General features: G+C 41.9%; 1 protein-coding gene across 3 annotated transcripts in view; it reads left to right on the forward strand.

Moving 5' to 3' along the window:
• The window catches only part of SHISA7 (shisa family member 7), a 67,721-nt gene that overhangs the window by 12,801 nt on the left and 32,292 nt on the right, over positions 1 to 22,628 (forward strand). The window contains exon 1 of one of the 3 annotated variants that reach the window (XM_072155482.1): positions 9,342 to 9,431. The exons of the other annotated variants lie outside the window; for them this stretch is intronic. The gene's annotated coding sequence lies outside the window, so the exon portion shown is untranslated. Of the gene's footprint in view, positions 1 to 9,341; positions 9,432 to 22,628 lie in introns of those variants that run through there. 3 annotated transcript variants of the gene reach the window in all.

A 22,628-nucleotide genomic window follows, 5' to 3' on the forward strand; every position in this document is an offset into this window, starting at 1 on the left:
GAATCCATGGGGGTGAGAGGGGCTCTATCTAATGATTCCATAGGGGGTTAGAGGGCTGTATATAATATAACCATGAGGGGGCTTTTTGGGATGATAAACTAGGGAATATTCTAGGGAACAGGAGACTGTTTAAGTTTCTGAATTTTTAATGGCACGTGAGTTCACTGCAAAGGGGCCCACTGAGGCTGCGTCACCCAGGGGCCTACTGATACCTGGAGCTGACTCGGGTTCTTGTAAGTCGGCTATTCGGAAACATTCTCTCCCCCTCTGCATATTATGAAAGTAGAACAAGCGAATCTTAGAGAGCCCCTTAAATAAGGGACACATTTCACAGTGTTTTAATAACTGCTGACTGTTTTAAGTGATAATGAAAATGCTAAAAACCTATGGCGCCACTTCTCTATGCACTGTTAATGAACAAGCTGTGTTGTATAATGATACTGATTGTACATAGAGCAGATGAATACACTAAATTGTATACTGATGAGCGTGTGCCATGATGAGCATTGTCTCCTCGGCGGTGCCACATGTGCATTGTCACTCGCCTTTCTCTGCTAATCACAGATGTTGGGGAGGATGGGTGTGAAGAAGCTTCCAAGTCTCCTCAATGTCATCCAGGACATTCTGGTGCTGACGCCTTGGGAATATCCTTCTTGTTGCCCTGGGTAAACAATCTTTCAGCCAGTAGTATTAACCAGTGGGGTTACATAGGATTTTCAGTAGGTTTAGGTAAAGAGTAAGTAGATGCCTACTTTGTGTTAGACCACGGCTTTGCCTATATGGGAGGCCGCATATCCATAAATACTGTGTATGATGCATAGTGCAGCTCTTTATAATCCAGTCAGCGCTGGTCCAGATAGCAACAAAGCACATAGTAACATCCAGCTAATCACAGGAGATATCCTCTCTGATTGGAGTCATAACTTTCTCATTCCATCTAACCCAGATCACCACAGATACTTCTTCCAGCCACAACATGTCTCTGCTCAAGAAACTTCTCATTCTCCTACATCGTCCTATGCTCCAGTCAGTGTTCTTCCACTCTGTGATCTTCCACTCTGTGATCTCTGTGATCTTCTACTCTGTGATCTTTGTGATCTTCCATTCTGCGATCTGGGTTCCATCTAACTCAGATCACCACAGATATATCTTCCAGCCATGACGTGTCTCTGCTCAAGAAACTTCTCATTCTCCAACATTGTCCTATGCTCCAGGCAGTGTTTTTCAACTCTGTAATCTTCCAGTCTGTGATCTGGGTTCCATCTAACCCAGGTCACCACAGATACGTCTTCCAGCCACAATGTGTCTCTGCTCAAGAAACTTCTCATTCTCCAACATCATCCATTGCTCCAGTCAGTGTTCTTCAACTATGTAATGTGGGTTCTTCCACTCCGTGATCTTCCACTTTGTGATCTTCCACTCTGTGATCTAGGTTCCATCTAACCCAGATCACCACAGATACGTCTTCCAGCCACGACGTGTCTCTGCTCAAGAAACTTCTCATTTTCCTACATCGTCCTATGCTCCAGTCAGTGTTCTTTCACTCTGTGATCTTCCAGTCTGTAATCTCTGTGATCTTCTACTCTGTGATCTATGTGATCTTCCACTCTGTGATCTGGGTTCCATCTAACTCAGATCACCAGAGATATGTCTTTCAGCCACGACGTGTCTCTGCTCAAGAAACTTCTCATTCTCCAACATCGTTCAATGCTCCAGTCAGTGTTCTTCAACTCTGTAATCTGGGTTCTTTCACTCTGTGATCTTCCACTCTGTGATCTGGGTTCCATCTAACCCAGGCCACCACAGATACGTCTTCCAGCCACGACGTGTCTCTGCTCAAGAAACTACTAATTCTCCTACATCGTCATATGCTCCAGTCAGTGTTCTTCCACTCTGTAATCTTCCACCCACTCTGTGATCCCTGTGATCTTCCACTCTGTGATCTCTGTGATCGTCCACTCTGTGATCTCTGTGATCTTAAACTCTGTGATCTGGATTCCATTTAACTCAGATCACCACAGATATGTCTTTCAGCCACGACCTGTCTCTGCTCAAGAAACTTCTCATTCTCCAACATCATCCAATGCTCCAGTCAGTGTTCTTCAACTATGTAATGTGGGTTCTTCCACTCCGTGATCTTCCACTTTGTGATCTGGTTTCCATCTAACCCAGATCACCACAGATACTTCTTCCAGCCACAACATGTCTCTGCTCAAGAAACTTCTCATTCTCCTACATCGTCCTATTCTCCAGTCAGTGTTCTTCCATTCTGTGCCCCGCAAAGTATTGTTTTCCCATTCTGTGCCACACAAAGTACTAGACCCACTTTTTTTAGACAGAGGAGAAGTAATTGGATATCTGCTCTGCCACCATGTCTGGCGGCAGAGTATTGAAGAAATAAGGTTTCTCCTCTGTTAAATAGGTGGTTGCTGAAATCATACTTTTGCCGGAACTGAATCATAATGCGGTGCAATGCAACAGAGTTGCGAAGTGTGCGTACCAGGTTGTAGCCTGCGCTATAGCCCAGACCTGGTGTAGAACTGGCTCCATGGGCACATTAAGACTGCTATGGATATTATAGCCTCTGCAAGTATGGAATCACTTCCTACATATGGTACTAGAATCAGCTCCTCGAGGAATGGAGGATGTGTCCTTTGTGCGTGCTTTCAATGTGTGTGGTTTGGGACCTTCAAAGGCACTTGTGTACACATGTATCAAGAGCAGGAACAGATGTACAAGGATTTCATGGGTGAAAAATGATTGGGTGGTCATGGGCCCCCTAGAATGCTTGGGCCCTGGGCTACTGCCCCAACCACCTACATTGTAATCCATAACTGACTGCCTCCCACCAGGATTTATCAGGAGGCTGGAGAAAACATCATCTGCTAGTGCACATAGCACCACCATATGATAAATCTCCCGCAATGAGCGCTGCGAACGCACAAGCAGGGAGGTCAGAATTGGTTAAAAAACGACAAACATTTTATGAGGCTTACTTGGCCACCACCTTTAAATCTGTTTCCTAAAGATTTCTGGTACAGCTTTAGCGAGCACTAGGAAAACACACTGTAAATTCACGGCACTGCTTAAGGGCCGTCCAATATAAAAGTAGTATAAAAGTGTCGGATTTTTCATCTCCGCTGTAAAACAGCGCTGGTCTTTCCTTTGTAGTAAAGCTTTTGGCTTGTGTCATCTTAAGAAACATGCTGCATACAAAAATGTGCAATTTTCTTTGGATTGAGACAACAAACCCATTTTTTACTACAGATATCTTACTCCAGATTAATGATAATAATTCCTTTATTTATATAGCGCACACAGATTACGCAGCGCTGCACAGAGCTTGCCAAATCAGTCCCTGTCCCCAATGGGGCTCACAATCTAATCAACCTACCAGTATGTTTTGGAGTGTGGGAGGAAACCGGAGAACCCGGAGGAAACCCACACAAACATGAAGAGAACATCCAAACTCTTTGCAAGGCTGTAGTGCTAACCACTAAGCCACTGTGTGGTAATACACATATAGTAAAGATTATGAAGAGATGTAAATTCAGGAATAAAAACTATGGAAGCGGATAAATGAAATTGATCGGAAAACCTCTTTTAAACCTGTTACAAAGTCTTAACCTAATAAACTACCAGCCCCCTCAGGTAGGGTATGAAATGTCCTTTCTAGAATCCCCTCCTTTATGTAAAATCTCACCTGTTTACCTATTAAATATCTTGTCCACTGTCATGTGTAACTAAGCAGAAAAGAGTCATATTTGCCTGAGATGAGCGAAGTTTAGTGGTTGCAGGGGTTGTGTCACTTCAGACGCCTCTATCTTTGGTTCTATAGTACCTAGAAAAATGCTTTGTCATATTAAATATAACATCTTATTTTTCAGATCCAGGGTTTAAAGACATAGTTTGAAGTACAAATTGCGCTTTATAATCCAATTTCCACTGTTCGTCTAACACAGAACCACAAGCCTTATCTTTACTATGACACCAAATGCATGTTTGTAGGTGCTATAGAACCAGAGATAAGGGTGTCTAAAATGACTCTCCGTCTGCAGCCTCTAAACTTGACTCATCTCAGGTACATATGACTCTTCTATGATCGTTTCCACATTAATTTAGAGGAGATAATTTTTTTCAGTAAATGGTCAAGATTTCACATAAAAGAAATTACATTTCATTCCCTACCTGAGGGAGCTGCTAGTTTTATGGGGTAAAATCTGGTGACAGGTTCCCTTTATTTCACTTATGACTATAAGCATATAATAGTAAAGTAACTGTAGTGCAGACTGTATGAAGGAGCTCTCCCACCTCCTTGACCTTTTCAAAAGTGCTTTTTAGAAGAATGGTGGCATGAAATGATTATGAATCGAAGAATGGAAGGTTTGTGGGTGGTATGGCTGGTGACTGGATCCCTTTAACTGCTAGTTAGCTTTCTGATGATAACTTACATTTACCATCAATAAACCAGGGACACGTACTCAAAGATCCAGTCACCGTGACTGTGGTAATCTTCAAGTTTAAAAATTATGCTAATGAGCCTGGAGGGCTCTGGGGGTGTTACCAGAGCCCCTCCTTGCTGCACATTCACAGGCTGTTACACTGTGCAAGAAGCACATCCCCCTCCCACTGTGTGCTTAAACTTCCTCTGCTGCAGTGAGATTAGGTAGAGGGAGAGGAAAATGCTGAGGGAGCCTGTACAGTTATAACACAGAGGGGCTCTGGTAACACCCCCAGGAGCCCTTCTGTCTTATTAGCATAATTTTAAAAGCTGATTTTAGAAGGAAGGAGGCTATGGATAACAAATATAAGAAGATACCACAGTCACGGTACCTGGATTTATGAGTAATGTCCCTGGTTTATCCGGATGGATTTTGATGGTAGATTTCCTTTGAGCTGAAAATTGGTATTGCATGTCTGTATAGAAAAACTAGTTCCCATTCGTGTTCTATCACTTGACTCCAATATCACACAAATGAGCTTTCGGCAGGCAGTTATCTCATGCACTATACATGGGCCCAGCAGGATAAGCTTTTGGAACACAGACAGCAGAGAGAACGAGAAATGGCACCGTCTGATGACTAACCTAAAGCCTTGATAACAGAGGCGTGGGTGTTTCGGTCACGGTGACATCGAAATTATAGTAGCACATGCATGCTGTACTTTTCACAGTTTCTTATGCAATTTTAAACTATAATCACATATATTAGGCCTAAAAGAATGCTAATTCCACACAATATCTAGTTCACACGGCAAATAATATGGATAAAATTCTAAAACATGGTAAATATATAAGAGACGACAACGAGGGGACATGATTAATTTATATAAATATATGAATGGTCCATACAAAAATATGGTGGAAAGTTGTTTCAGATTAAATCAAATCAAAAGACGAGGGGGCACTGTCTCTGCCTGGAGAAAACAAGATTTAATCACCAGAGGCGACAGGGCTTTAGTACTATGAGAACTGTCAATCTGTGGAATAGCCGAGCTCAGGCGCTGGTCACAGCAGGGACAGTAGAGAGCTTCAAGAAGGGTCTAGATGCCTTTTTACACCTAAATAACATTGATGGTTATGTTAGATAGAATTGTTTCCCATAAATCTCTTCCTCATCCAATCCCTTCCCTTCCTTTGTTGAACTTGATGGACATGTGTCTATTTTCAACCGTATAAAGTATGATACTATGTAATAAAGGCCCCTCAGAACTCACAGCAGATACAGTCAAAAGTTTCAGCATCCCCTTTAATTTTAGAAACTGATATGGAAAATACTATTCCTGAACTAATGAATGAGAGGTCTATCTTTTAGGCTATGTCCGAAACATGGTCACCGTCTTCAAAGCCGCCCTATGGGATGAAGGGAAAGTTTTTCCAAAGGGCAGGTGGTCATGTGACAGGACAAAGAAGACCTGAATAGCCTCATAAATCTCTTACTGCATCAGACCAGATTTGTATCATCTCCCTCACCAGTTTACACTTCACCAAAAACAAATTCCTCCTGTGAAAAATGTCCTTCTATCCACAGTTTCTATTTTTCCTTAAATTTTGTAACACATTGAACACGTCAGATAGCTGTGCATCACAGGGAACGTTCAATGTCGTTGCATCTTCCTGTTTTGATAACTGTTGAACCTCAAGAGATATTGCAAATCTGATTGTAGCAATCCATTTCTGACACTACAAGGCAGTTACGTACAGGATAGGTTCTGTAGGTTTGTTCTTAAGTTGAATTTGTATGTAAGTGGGAACTGTATATTTTATAATTGTAACCCCAGCCAAATTTTTGGGGTGGCTGTGACTATTACATTTTAAAAATGTTGGGTTGTCATAAGAACCAGGATTAACAATAAAGCTTCATTACAGACACCTGTGATAACTGTTACAGCTGATTATTGTAGCCTAAGGCTAAAGTACAGTAATTACCAATATCCAGAGGTCCATTTGTAACTAGGGGGTCGTCTGTAAGTCAGGTGTTCTTAAGTAGGGGACCGCCTGTATTCTGGTCTTCTTTGATCACTATATGACCACCGTCCAACTGGAAAAACTTTTCTTTCATCCAATATTGCGGCTTTCAAGATGGCATCCATGTTCATTCTTGAATTTTATGGGTGGAACTTTTGAATCACCCTGTGGTTTTTTTAAAGGAATATTTTGATACAAAAAAAATGTTACATGAATGCATAGAATGTATGGCAAGAACTAATGGCCATAACTATGGATTTTCCATTAAGCGCTGCAGGACCTGTGCCTAGGTGCGTTCTCAGGAGCAGGATTGTTTTTCTTTGTAAATCTTAAAAATTATTCCAGGTTCACACTCCCACTGGGGCCCACAGTGTTAGGGGGCCCGGCCACCCGAATTGACACACCGAAGAATGGAAGAGGGGCAATGTTATATATACATCTTTCACAGCACACAGCTAATCCGGCATCTTAGATGAGAAATGTAGGAGCCTGGGGCAGCAGGAGTAGGAATCTATCGGCTCTGTGTGTATAAATGTGTGTGATTGTATAAACATGTGTGTATAAATATATAGGGGCCCCATATATAGGGGGAAGAGGGGCCTTACGAAGAAGTGGCAGGGTGCTAGTTAGGGCAGGGTGCCGGTGATGGAGCTAGCATGCACGGAGGGCAAGCCCTTGAGTACAGGGGCAGCTCCTCCAGCCCAAGCTCACCCCCCCCCCCTACACAGCAGCACCCCATGTACGTGCACTGGAGATACTAATCCTCTTAAAAGAGTTCTGGGGAAGATTTGGTATTTCTGGGGACCCCTCATGGCTCCAAAAGGCAGAACACAGAGTCATAATTGTGTAACTGCTTTTTTGTGTAAGAATCCATAGCTCTAATGAAGCTAAAATCACAACCACTGACTTAAAAGGGACATGTCCTATACGGATCACTGTGTCTTCCTCAACTCCCTCATTCACCCCTCCCTAAGAAATTCTCTTAAGCCAAGACAACCAGCGCCTTCGCTCAGCTCCCTCATTACCCCCGGCCACATAGGACACAACCCTTTTGATTCAAGGTCATTTTTAAAAAGTGATCTCTGGAGCCCCAGATAATTGAGTGGGTTGTGTTATGGATAAAACCAGTACCGGTTTTCAGGTCTGCATCAGGTCATACACTTTCTGGTTTCCTTTACAGTCTTAGGGTGCATTCCCACGGCCCTGCGCTCACCCGAATCAGATCCTGGGCGTGCACAGGCCCGGGAGGAGGAGATGGGAGGGGTGAGAACTCTTCTCCTCTCCTCCCTCTATGGGCAGACAAGCTTCAGACATCGTGTGCTCACCGCATTGTGCCCGGGATCTATAAACTGTTCAGCCAAAACTATGGCCTCATTCAGACGGCCGTAATGGAGGCCTGTGATCTTGTTGCATGATTTGCATGGTTGCATGATCACGGCCTTAGTTTTGGCTGAACAGGGAGGGAGCAGGAAGTAGAGACCAGTGGGGGGCCCAAAAGTCTTTAAATGTGGATTGTGGGGGACAAAAACAAAAACATTTTTAATATTTTTAAAATGGCAAGAATGCAGCGCTCATCCAGCAGGCAGAACCTGAAACTAACTTTTACTTTTAAAATGATAGATTTTTGTACAATGTCCTAATTTGCATAGATTGTAGGTGTGAAGCTGTAAATCACCAAACCTTCATTTACATCATTTATTCGCCAAAGTGTTAGGATTGCACAACTGAAGGTGCGAATTGATGCTAAGCCACTTCAGCGATCATTCACGATACGAGGTTGTGCCTGGCTGTGTACGGTAATGGTTTCAGTGTAACATCCTGTAGGCAGCCTAATCCCATCCCCCTGCACCCCCCCCCCCCATGGGATTGATACCGTGCCCCGATAAACTCCCCCCATATAAAAGTTACGGCCCTGGGAAGTTTATATGTAAATTAGACCATGGTAGCCAAGGGGGCGGTAACCTTTTATTCATTAATATTAATCTTTATTTATATATAGCGCCATCATATTCTGTAGCGCTTTACAAATCATAGGGTACATCTCATAGTATCATAGTTTATACGGATGAAAAAAGACACTTGTCCATCAAGTTTAACCAAGGAAGGGAAGGGATTGGATGAGGAAGGGATTTAGGGGAAACAAATCTATATAACATAACCATCAATGTTATTTAGGTGTAAAAAGGCCTCTAGACCCTTCTTGAAGCTCTCTGCTGTCCCTGCTGTGACCAGCGCCTGAGCTCGGCTATTAAACAGATTGACAGTTCTCATAGCAAAAAAAACCTGTCTCCTCCGGTGATTAAACCTTGTTTTCTCCATATGGAGACAGTGCCCCCTCGTCTTTTGATTTGATTTAATCTGGAACAACTTTCTACCATATTTTTTGTATGGACCGTTCATATATTAATTATAAAAATTGATCATGTCTCCTCGTCTCTTTTCCAGATACTATTCAAATAAATGAAATGCTACATTACAGTACAAACAGTCATATGGGACAATAGTCATTCTGCACAAATTGACACCGCCCCCCCCCCCATAGAAAGTAAAAGGTTACCACCCCCTTGACTATTCTAATTCATATATAAACTCCTTGGATCATATCTTATCACAGCGGGACCGTATTAATAAGGGGCACAGTGACAATTACATGAGGCAAGTGATTTTCTACTTTGTGATTTTTCTGATATTATATTATTTATTTTATTTTTATATGCAGGGCATCAGGACAGGAGCGATCCATGTTCTGCTGCGTAAGATGTTTCCATTTCAGTATTTTCCTTGTGACCTCAGTTGCCTCGGTAATTGGTGTGCCTGAATAGTGATGTAATATCACAGGACACGCTTGTCAAATGAAATTCTGAATGTAAATGACTGTAAGAAGGGTGAACAGAAAGATGTTATAAGACACCACAATGAGCTCTGTGATGTCTCCAGCAGATAACTCCTGCCCCTCCTACCTCAGGTATTACCCATCATGCTCTCTGCCATAAAGGGGGGCATATACCGATTCCATTTTATTCATGGATCGGTATATCTAATATTTGCCTATTGTATTTATGTAGAGATAATTATAATTACTACATAATATAGCACTATTACTAGACAATGACAGTGTATGCTTATACATCATTTTTTGACACAGATTAAAGGAAATCTACCACCAATATCCATTATGATAAACCCAGGACACTTACTCATAGATCCTTCCTTCTAAAATCAACTTTAAAAGTTACCAGCAGCACTCCATGCTGTGGCTTCACATGCTGTTACACTGTCTCACCTCCCTCTCTGCTCCCTCAGCACTTCCCCTTGCCCTCTGCCTGATGAAATCGTACATACAGGGAGGGGGGAAGGCTCCTGCACAGTTTAGCAGTGTAAAAAGCCAGATCACATAGGCTCATTAGCATAATTTGTGTTGATTTTAGAAGGAAGGAGGCCATGGATAACAAATATAAGAAGATTACCTCAGTCACATAGTCTGGAACTATGAGTAAGAGTCCCTGGTTTATCATGATGACATTTGATGGTAAATTTCCTTTAAGCTGTGATTTTCTTGCCAAAATGCCTACAAAAAACTCTAGGAAGATCACTTTGGATGTCCAATAGAAGCTTCTTTTTGTTGTATAGCTCTTTAAATTTCTCAAAGGTTTTAAGACCTGTTTTGTTGTGGTTTCTGAAAAAGAAAGAAAGAAAAAAAACAGCTAGTGGACACAAACTGATCATCACTGTGACCATGCCACCATTGCATCCATGGCAGAAGCTTAAAGGGGTATTCTCATCTTGGCATTCACATTTAATCAAATTCAACTACCATATATATATATTTCTTCAATTGGAAAATATTAAAACATTTGTACCTAAAATTTACCTAATATTTCCCATAAATGTGGCCATGTCTTAGTAACAAGATAGATGTCCTTGGATACGACCACCCCTGCACTATGGCACCGGTGAGCCCACATGTGCTATTGACATGCCCACATGATAGCTCTGGGAAATGGAGTAACTCGCGGCCATTTCATATGAGAAAACAATCAGTTTCTTAACAGCAATCACTCCAGCAGTTGGGGTCGTATCCAAGGATAGCTCACTCTTTCTAAGGGACAATATGACTACATTTATAGAAAATTATCTTCACACAGGTAATTTTTTTGAATCCAATTGCAGAAATGTACAGTATGTATATGGCAGATGAATTAAATTAAATGTGAATATTCAAATGGAAATATCCCTTTTAAGTTTTAAGACATTTTCAGATGAATCCACTCAAAAATAAAATTACTTTCTATGTCAATTTTAATATCCCACGCACCACCGGAGGATGCCCCTAATTTGTGACAGGGCGCATACATCCTCATAAAAACAATATCTGTCTGCATTTGCAAACATTATAGTGGGCATCCAGGGTGATCGTATAGGCTACTTTGGAATGTATAAACAAGTTTAATGGGCAATTTCTATAGCAATTCTATAGATCATTTTCCTGTTCCTGGGCACAGAAGTGGGTTGTATGTTGTTTTGTGCATATTTTATGCATATTTTCCATAGTCTTTTTGCAATGTATGATATTAATAATCTGCGGTGTGTAGGAGTGTATTACTTATCCAGTAAGTTTAATGATCAGCAATCTGGCAGTGATACGGATGTGACATACTGTTCTTCATTGCTTTGTGGATAGTTGTGTAATGTCAATATCCAAATGGACCATCTGGGAATTAGAGTTTTATCTAGCAGAATCATTTTCCATCAGACTCCCCAATCAGATAGTAGGCATTAGGTCCGAATTGAGTATGGATTTTCCATAGGGTAATATAGTACCATTTAAAATATTGAGATTATGAAACCTAATATATTTTCTACATGGGATGAATGGTCTTACAAATGTCTGTTCACAATCATTGGCCTGTGTAAACATGTCCCCGATTGGTAAACAAGAAAATGTCGTGCAGTTTAAAAAAAAAAATTTTTTGGGCTTCCTGCTTCAATGTGACTTTATGAAAGGAAAGACAATTGGATAAATCTTCTTCTGCTAAAATGAAAGTAAAACCACTTCACCTAAAATTGATTGAAGGTCATAAAAGGGAACCTTAGATCAGTGGAACTAGTGGATTTTTCAAAATCAACCAACCATTAAATGAAATATCCTGTTTTATGGCTATTCTTCTGCCTTATGATTTTGTACCTTGTGCTATCTTTGATTTTGATCCGATTTGTTAGACTTTAGTGTCTTGTTCATCTGTCTATACACTTATCCAGGATGGGGAAAGCTACCAGTGGTCATATGAATTTCAGTTCAAGGCTGCCAAGTAGGCAGGGACTGAGATTGTGGGAAGCGTAGGGCTCACACTTCTTCCCTGTCTTGATTGCATATAATACACCAACAAATATTCCTGCGCTTGGATTATTCCTGCCATTCCATTGAAAACACATCTGCCAAAATGAGGTCATTAGCTATTGGCCGACTTAGTTGTTAAATGTTATCTATGGAAACTTGATGGCTAACGTAAAGGAGATCTAGAAATGTGACCCATGTAAAAGTATATACATTCAGGATTCCAGTGGAGGATATTAGTACATTAGTACATATATAGGATAAAATAATGAGGGGCTAAATAATGTTTTCTAAAATGTTTCTGAAGAACGAACCCCTCAATGAATGATGAAGTATCAGTTCCGGTAAGTGAAACAACACATAAGTGCCAGGTACAGGTAAAGATTGGGGTAACGTGTGCATTACTATTAAGCCCATCCTGTATAATCTGATGTTCCTATCACTGGTGACACTTCACATACCACCCTAGGTAAAATAACCTTTACCCTACTGTCTAGGCAGTTAGTAGTCCATTGTTGCCCCTGCTTGTAGCTTAGGATCAGGTTGCAATTCCTAACTTGCAGTATTGCCTCGGTCACTAGTGTTATGAAAGGCAGGTGTTAGTTTGTGTCCGCCTATGACTGGAGAGGTAGCTGCCTTCTTTGCTGCCCATTCATCAAGAACCAACAAGTACCTCCGGCAATAGCCTCAATAGGTAGCTGCCCCCTTTGCTGCCCGTTCATGGAGACCAACTAGTACCTCCGGCAATAGCCTCGATAGGTAGCTGCCCCCTTTGCTGCCCGCTCATGGAGACCAACTAGTACCTCCGGCAATAGCCTCGATAAGTAGCTGCCCCCTTTGCTGCCCGCTCATGGAGACCAACTAGTACCTCCGGCAATAGCCTCGATAGGTAGCTGCCCCCTTTGCTTCCTGCTCATGGAGACCAACTAGTACCTCCGGCAATAGTTTTGCTAGGTAGTTGCCTCTTTTGCTGTCCGCTCATGGAGACCAACAAGTACCTCCGGCAATAGCCTCGATAGGTAGCTGCCCCCTTTGCTGCCCGCTCATGGAGACCAACTAGTACCTCCGGCAATAGTCTCGATAGGTAGCTGCCCCCTTTGCTGCCCGCTCATGGAGACCAACTAGTACCTCCGGCAATAGTTTTACTAGGTAGTTGCCTCTTTTGCTGCCCGCTCATGGAGACCAACTAGCACCCACATCAATAGTCTTGCAATCTTGATGGCTAAACCATGATGGAGGGGAAACATATATTAACCTGTCAGGAGGGTCTCCTACTGCTTCTAATCTTATCAGTCTAGAAGTGATGATATTACGTACATTGTGCACGAGATGTCTGACCCAATTCATGGTTTTAGAGGCCATGTCTGATTATGACATCATCTACACATTGGGGCACATTTATTTACCCGGTCCCTGCGCGATCCCCGAGGTGCGTTGTCCGACGAGGATGAAGTCTGCCGCGATTCAACAAGATCGTGTGCCCGATATCCTGCATGTGTCGCTTCCCTGGTGAGGTCCGCCGGAGTTCAACTTCTTCTTCCCGGTGTATGTGAGTGCATGTCTTGTGACACAATTTGAATTTTAAATCCCGCTCGGTCGGGTTGTCCGAAGGCCACGCCCCTCGATTTGTGACGCATGAAAGTCGGTGCCAAAATCAGATCACATGCACCAAAAACCCCTGTTAAATGCGGCGAAAAACTGAAATAGTCGGGAACCCCGAAGGAAATGCGGTCCGTGGACCCCAATATGTTTTACATCATCACTTCGGATCCAACAGAGCTGGAAGCATCACAGTTGGGGCAGCTGAGGCTAAAACTAAGGAGTGCTGCCCTCTCAAGGCTTTTCCCCGAAAAAGAAAAAACCCTTAACTGTAACGCATCCCTTTGGCCGCACATTTCCAGTTCTGTTTTATATGACTCTGCAGCTACTGGTTCTGTAAGGATCCGGCTGTCCTGATGAATGCATTCCTTACAAACTGGATAAGAAAGCTGCGGGAATGTGCACACTGTGCTCAGCATGGAGAAGGCATTATCTCTGTCCACTGACCAGAAAAAGAGATGAGGCAGAGGAAGCGAAGGCATATGAAACTAGGATACATTCACAGTGTTGTAGCTCCAGATATGTCTTTTAGCTTCTGATGGTTTTTAACCATTTCTTACGTTAACAATAGAAAAATCCAAGTTTGGAAGCCCATGAAATCATAGCTTCTAAATCTAAACTGAGCATTCGATATCGAAAACTGATGAGCAAAGAATTAACCCTTCAAATCAGTTTTTTTAATTTAATATAGGAAAGGAAAACTAATCTAGGAATCCAACTAGGGAAGGAACTGATAAATGAGATGAAAAGAGTATAAAAAAATCCAGAATCTCCTCTTACATGATGTAGGGTGGATAAAAGCCCAATCTTCCGATCCTGTTATTTTAGTAGGGACTTCTAAAGGGGGTTAAATGGAGATACATTGGTGAGATTTGTTTTTGGAGAATGACAAAAAGCTAAAGCATCGCAAATATTACAATTTTAAGTTAAAATCAATGTTCAATTAAAATGTATTATACCGGCAACTTTAAAGAAAATAATATATCTATTTCTAATTTCCACATTTAATTTTTGGTTTATATAGTTTTTTTTTAAATTTTATTAATTATTTGTGGGTGGGAAATGGGAAAAAAATCAAAAATCTCAGATGGGTCCAGCAGATGGCCCTCAAAATCGATGGGTCCCTAGATCTGGCATGAGCAGTGAATGACAGAGTATATTCAGCGTAGAGCAACTCAACCATTCTATACATTAAAATATTATTGTAGGTAGATTACCAGATGTACTTGAGTATAAACTGAGTTTTTCAGCACAAAAAACTAATTCAATACTCACCTTTCTGATGCTCCCTGGTGGTCCTTTTCTTTCTTCCAGCCCATAGTATATAGTCGGCCAACACATAGTATATAGCCAGCCTGCCCATAGTATATAGCCAGCCTGCCCATAGTATATAGCCAGCTCACCCAAAGTACATAGCCCGCCTGCCCATAGTATATAGCCAGCTCACCCAAAGTACATAGCCCGCCTGCTGGTGCCCACAACGCCCCCCAAGTGCATAAAAAAAAATAAACTCAAGCCACCTGCTGACATCATATTGTGTACCCCGTCACCGCACAAGTAGCTGTCGCTGGCAGTGCACACACTGCGGCCTGCTGACATCATAGCCTGTGCTTCGCCAGCACGCACGGACCTGCCGCTGGAAGAAAGAAGAGGACCTGCGGGGGACGTCAGAAAGGTGAGTACTGAGTTTATTTTTTTTAATATGCTGGGAATACGGGAAAGGGGCATGGGCTGACTATACAATGTTGACAGACAGCAAGAAATTATACTGGGGAATGGGCTGGTAATATTCTGGGGCTCGCGCTGACTATATGTCAATAGGTTTTCCCATTTTTGTGGTAAAATTAAGTACCTCGGCTTATATTCGGGTTGGCGTATACTCGAGTATAAACGGTATATAACACATTCCAAATTTTATTGTATATACTGTAGAGACGTTGGATGACAGAGATAATATCTAGATGCATAGTATATGGCCTACCAGTACCAATCTTACCTGGCTTGATCACGCTACCAGAGGCTACCAGTAGCAATCCCCCCTGACTCAATCATGCTGTGGGGCCCAGTCACCTTGCAGCATTTGCCGGTACCTAAGGCCTGTGGACATGACAGTCAAAGGCAAGGGTTTAGAAGCTACTATTGAGAGACATTTGTGTCAGCTATATTTCAGGAATTCGCAAAGGCTGTCAGATAATCTTTACATGTAGCTGTACAGCAGTGTGCCCCAAGAATGCATTTTACTGGTGGGCCTTAGGCATCATAGGACAGCACTGATAATTCCAAATAAAGTTTATATTTAATGGATTCATTCATAATTTATTAATTTATTTTATACATCAGGGATGTTAAGTTCATTATATAGATCAGTAAAATTACAGAAATACATTTTTATAATTTTTTGTAAAAAATGACTGCTTAAAAAATAGATAAAATAAAGCTATGGATAAAAAGTAGGCTTGCCCCACCAAATTCTGACGCATGTGCGTTTTCTATCATTTTATAATAAGAGTTGTGTGAGAGTTTACATTTTTGATTGATACTATCCTCGGCTAGATATGAAAATGATTATATTTTGTTCAATTATTTATGCAAGTTGATGAAACAAATAAAGGCCACATTGGGGCTTATTTACTAAGGCTCCCATGGCCGCATTTCCGTTGTGTTTTCCGACATTTTCAGGGATCACGCCGCTGGAGTAGGTATTAAGTAGGTGATTGCTTCGCACGCGATCAGTTTTGTCGCAATTGCCCCAGCTTTCATGCGACACAAATCAGGGGGGTGGGTCATCGGACGATCCACAACTTAAAAATTGTGTCGCAAGCCATGAAATTACATGCACCAGGAAGAAGAAGGTGAACCTGATCGGGGAAGCAACACATGCAGGAAATCGGGCGCACGATCTTAGTAAAGCGGCACAGTGCATTATCATAGGACACTCCGTACCTCGTGAACTCAAGCGGCCCCAATGTGCCCCATTGTGTTTAACGTATTGTGCAGGATAGATCACTTATAGAAAAATATATTAGTAGTCCTGTACAACCAAGGGAAAAAGTAATGGAAGACACAGTCGGTGAGCCTTAACAGTAAATCCAACCTACTCTCCCTACTTGCCGATCCTACCCTAGATGGTAGGTGACAACTGGGTGAAAACAAAGATGACTATTCAGAACAGGAAAAGAAGGAAAGGAAAAGCTCACTCCTGTGACTATATTATTACGCTGTGTTGTCTGATTTTGTTTGCATATGTCCCCCATGATCTGTAAAGCGCTTTGGAATATGGTTCATAGAAATAGAGATGTATTATTACTAAGGTAAGGAGGCAAGCAAACATCATAAAATACTCCAAAGAAGACTTATAGCAAGCACTAGGAAGAGGGCAGTTGATCTTTTTATGGGATATCAGAGTCACGTTCCAAGTGTGGCCCAGCCTCCCTGACACCTATGTCAAACAGATAACAGACCTGCAGGGGAGAAATGTAAATGGAAGCAGCTGTCTGCGGCCCAGAACAAAATCAGCAGGAGACAGACAGTTGTGATGGAACTCATTTAAGACAGCCAGAAGTGAAATAGGGCAGCTGTAACATCTGTATATTACAACGGCATCATCCTCTGTGCGTTGTATGCGGCTCAGGAGACGCTGACTGGCTGTTTCCTGGTGGTTTTCTTGCACAGCATAGAGTGAACATGGATTTAAGATTGCTAAGCTGTTTGGATTGATTAGCACCGCACCTGTCTCTTTCCTACAGCTGAGCTTTGGTTCTTTGATAGTTAACCCGCTGTGATTGAAATATTCTCACGCTAATCACATTGCTTAACTGATCTCTGTGTGGTCTAGATCTCTTAGTTCTGGCCCAATCACTGTTTGGGCAGGGGTTCTAGGATCACATAAATATCCTGCTCACCCTCCTTAGGCTGCTTGCTATAGAGGCTCCTTCTTAGTTAGCTCCATATTCCTTCTGTGTTTCTGATCTCTGTTTTCTTGTTAGCCTGACTTTTGGCTTGTGATCAGATTATTCTACTGTCTTGTGATTTTGTACTGTGCTTGCACTCATGTTGTGACCTGTCTCTGGTGACTGTTCTTATCTGTTAGTATTGTCTTGTCTTTGCACTTTTGCACAGGGAGTGATCTAGTTGTCTACCACCTAGGGTGGGGCAGGAAATAGGCAGGAACAGCTGTCTGTGTATTCAGTATGTTCCCAGACCCTGCTTGAGAGCAGCATTCTGACTAATGCAAGACAGAATGCAAATTAAGTACAAAATCATAGTCGACATGCGCAACCTTTGCCGTACTTTATAAAGCCTGAACAGGTGCAAATGTTACACGTTCTGAAAGTTTTATATAATTTTATATCAATTCTATCTTTTTTATCGATCATTTTTTTAAATGTAAAATGTGAAAATGGAGGGTATTTAAAATTTTAATTTAGATGTACTGAGCCTAAAACTATCTCGGTCTAAAGTGATCTATAAAGTATTTATTATGATATTTATTTTTATTAGTTTAACTGGATAACTACAGCTCCTTTTTCCATTAATTTTACTATATTACAGTATATAGAATTTTTAAAACCAAATTAAAAAAAAAACACACACAAACGGAATGTAGCATTTTGAGACACTGTTTGCCATGTGTGTAACTACCCATCAGTTCTGTTTTCATGGTGTAATGCAGTGATGGCGAACCTATGGCACGGGTGCCAGAGGTGGCACTCAGAGACATTTCTGTGGGCACCCAGGCTGTTGTTCCAGGACAAAGTTCACCAGACAGGACGTAAATCTTTTTGCAGTCCTAGACAATTGAGATGCAGCTCTCAGCACTCTTTTAAGGTGATGTATCCTTGACTGATTGGAACTGCAAGAGGAGTAAAAAGGTGTGAATAGGGCCAGAATATTTTTGAAGGTCCCACTACTGGCCCCACAATTCTTCCTGTACAGAGAAACCCTGGAGAGAAGCTACAGAGAGAAGCTATGTTGTCCTAATTTGCCCTTCTGTTTTTAACTGTATTGGTGTCCTATGGGGGCTTATACGATTGAATGTTGTGCAACAAAAGAGAGCAGTAAGTTACTGTTTAAATTGTCAAGTTGGCACTTGATGGTAAATAAGTTTGGGCACCCGTTGTCTAAAAGGTTCGCCATCACTGGTGTAATGAATCCACAATGACAACAAAAATAAATCAAAACTACAATATTTTACTACATTTAGGCTGTAATTGTGACAAATTTGTCACACACAAAAACCACATCAACAAAAAAAGACAATATTGAGGCTGCATTCACACACATGTATGGGGGACGTATATACGGCCGACGTATATACGGCCGATATACGTCCCCCATACACTTCTATGGGCTCACGGCCCTGTACGGGAGCGATACGGTGCAGCAACACGTGCGGCACCGTACCGCTCCGTAGCCCGGGAAAAGATAGGACATGTCCTATCTTTTCCCGTATTACGACGCCGTGCGCCATAACTTGCTATGGAGAGGGGCGGGTTGAGCGGCGACTCCACATACAATCAGTATCCATTCCTCTTGGTGTCTCATTGAGGTTGATGTTCTTTACACTTTTGAAGCTACATCATATTTTCCCTTCCCATACCATAATCCCTTTCCTAGAACTATAGATCGTTCCGTTCTTTTGTATTTTCGCACGTTTGCATTTGATTTCACACGTTGTATTCATGCCTCAACTTTCGATATTCTCACTTCAGTCCACTTCTCAGTATCCAAGCTGCTTATTTCCTCGCAATTATTACCATATAATTAAAGGGATTGTTCTACTTGGTTGCGACAATGTGTTACAGTAAATAGAAATTGTTTATTTCCCTACACGTTGAAGATCGCAATGATTGTGGCATGGCTCTGTTGTGGAGCTATGTGCCATCTGTAGGCAGGTAAATACTAGACCAGGGGTGTCAAACTAATTTTCACCTGGGGCAGCATCAGCCTTTTGGTTGTCTTAAAGGGGCCGAATGTCATTTAACTGCATAAATAATGTATACTATATACAGGGTCGGCTCCAGGTTTTAGTGGGCCCCTTTGTAGTCAACTCACGTGGCGGCATTACAAATTCAAAAACGAATACACTCTCCTGTACCCTACAATATTTCCTTGTTTATCAACCTGAAACAGCCCCTCATGGTTATTTTATATAAAACCTCCTCACTCCCTATGGATTTATTAGCTACAGTCCCTCTCATAGATATGTGGGCCCCCCAGCAGCTCTGGGCCCCGACACTTGCCCAGTTATGCCCAGCGCCGGCCCTGACTATATAGATGTATCTACTCGAGCTGTTTGATAGTTACATTTATACAGAACAACCAGTACAATAAGTCGTATGAGGGCATCCACAAAGATGAACATATTAAAATCCATCATGATCAACCTGATAAACATCAGGCAGATGGAAGGGGGAAGTGCACAGGGGGAGACAGTGTAACAGCCTGTGAAGCTGCAGCACAGAGGGAGTCTGGTAACACCCCCAAGAGTCCTTCAGGCTCATTAGCAGAAATTTAAACGTTGATTTTAGAAGGAAGGAGGCCACGGAGAATAAATCATAAGGGTTTATCATGATGGATTTTAATGGTAGATTTCTGTTAAATAACCAGAGACACTGAGATGGCCAATATGTGCCCCTACAATAGCAAATAGTCACAGTCAACCATGGCCAATCGTGAGAGAATTGAATGGAAAAAATATGTACTCACCTCACCATGCTCACCCGAAGCAGAAACAGTCTTCTTTTCTGTACAGCATCTATTCACTTCATAGAGGAGAAGAATACAGATGCTGCTTTGGGGAACAGGTAAAATTGAGTACCCTAGGAGTACACTAGGCCCTATGCTGCTCTCCTGACTAGTGCAGCCTAGGGGAAGGGAGACAGACCAGATAACACAAGGCCGTCAGCCGAATTCAGCCCGCAGTAGACCAGCCATGGCCCCAGCTATGACCTCTAAGGATGGGACATCATGGCTGAGGTCAGCCAGTCACAGGCGGTCCCCTACTTAAGGACACCTGACTTACAGACGACCCCTAGTTAAAGACGCTGCCCACTGTGACCTCTGGTGAAGCTCTCTGGATGTTACTATAGCCCCAGACTACAATAATCAGCTGTAAGGTGTCTGTAATGAAGTTTTATTAATAATCCTTGGTCTAATTACAGCAAAAAACTTTGAAACTCCAATTGTCACTGTGGCAAAAAAAAATTGTGTCTGGATCTACAATTATAAAATATATAGTTCTGACTTACATACAAATTCAACTTAAGAACAAACCTATGAAACCTATCTTGTATGTAACCAGGAGACGGCCTGTATTATAAATAGGACCACCATACCATCTACCAGAGATTGCCCCATAGCAGACACCAAAACGTGGCCATTGGAGTGCCACGGGCAACTAGAACCGTTCTGCTCTGAGACACTTGTGATAAATCTCCCCCATGAGTACACAAGGTGTAACGTGTGATGTGACTCTCTCCCTCGATGGCAGGTATGGGGGTGGTGGTAAATTTTAATCTGCCCCAATTCATAGGAGATAAGACAGTCGCTTAGGTTCTGGTCTCGGCAGAAATATCTACACACTCTGTAAAGGTTCATTTTTCTATCATGTGTATGGGCCAACAATTTTCAGCTGTAGATAGATATTAGCGAGTTACCATAGCAACACAAGAGCGCAGGCCTCAACCAGCTCTGATCTGACATAGTCTATAATACTATAAGAGGACAACGTTATGTAACATATAATGAGGATAGACATAAGGATCAGTGCCATCCTTTCCATGGAGGCAGAACGCTGCCTTAAAGGGATCCTATCACTACGACCCCCCCCCCCCCCACACACACAAACTCCTCGCAGTACCTCGTAGATGTATGACTGACACCTCTATCCATGGGATTATAGGCAGCAATGTTCCAAAAAAATACCGTTTTGTGAAGAATGGTTTACAATTTGATGTAATGAATAATGTGTGATACTGATAATATTTTTAGAAATTGAACGTTGAATAAAAGATGTCAGGATGAAAAGAACATTAATATGCAAGATTCATCACACTGCACCAAATACAAGGGATAACTGCACCGACACCACTGCTCACCACACTGTGTCCCCAAAATCACAGAAAGAAAGATATACCGTATATACTCGAGTATAAGCCGACCCAAGTATAAGCCGAGGCCCCTAATTTTACCACAAAAACCTGGTAAAACCTATATATTTTTTTACTCGAGTATAAGCCGAGTTTGGGTTTTCAGCACATTTTTTTTGTGCTGAAAAACTAGGCTTATACTCGAGTATATAAGGTAATAAAATAAATCAGGAATAAAAAAAAAATTCCAAAAAAATTGCATCAAGCATAAATATAATTTTTTTTGTGTGTGTGAATGATCATCATATACAGGCAGTCCCCGGGTTACATACAAGATAGGTTCCATAGGTTTGTTCTTAAGTTGAATTTGTATGTAAGTCGAAACTGTATATTTTATAATTGTAGATCCAGACAAAAAAATTTTTTTTGCCCCAGTGACAATTGGATTTTCAACATTTTTTCTGTCATGGGACCAAGGATGATCACTAAAGCTTCATAACAGACACATTACAGCTGATTATTGCAGCCTGGGACTACAGTAACATCCAGAGGTCACACGGGGCAGAGGGGTCTGTCTTTAACTAGGGGTCGTAACAGACACCTTACAGCTGATCATTGCAGCCTGGGACTACAGTAACATCCAGAGGTCACACGGGGCAGAGGGGTCTGTCTTTAACTAGGGGTCGTCTGTAAGTCAGGTGTTCTTAAGTAGGGGACTGCCTGTAATTTTAGTGAGGTAAGTGGGGTCATTCACGGTTATGGCTCACGGTCATAAGGTGTTCATACAACGGAATTTGGACAGAGTTTTAGGTCGAGCAACCAAATAATAAACTATAACTTGACCTTTCATGACAATATTAGAAGTACAATGAGGCCTATGCCGGCCAAGTGACCTGAAAATATCTTGCCGGATGAGACACTATTTATCCTCTTGTGCCAGACTTCTTGCATCATTTGAGTCAAAAATTTTCTAAAATGGCTTCTACCAAACTTGCTATTTTTTTACAGTTTTTCATCAAGTCCATAGCAGGGGTGTGGCCCCTGGAAAGGGATGTCTAAGGAAAACATCCCATGTAATATAGTCACATACATAGGGTCAGCTCACCGATCTGTAGCATGCAGGTTGGTCCGTGCTGTA

This window comes from Engystomops pustulosus, chromosome 6 (assembly GCF_040894005.1).
Source record: "Engystomops pustulosus chromosome 6, aEngPut4.maternal, whole genome shotgun sequence".
Taxonomy (NCBI): domain Eukaryota; kingdom Metazoa; phylum Chordata; class Amphibia; order Anura; family Leptodactylidae; genus Engystomops; species Engystomops pustulosus.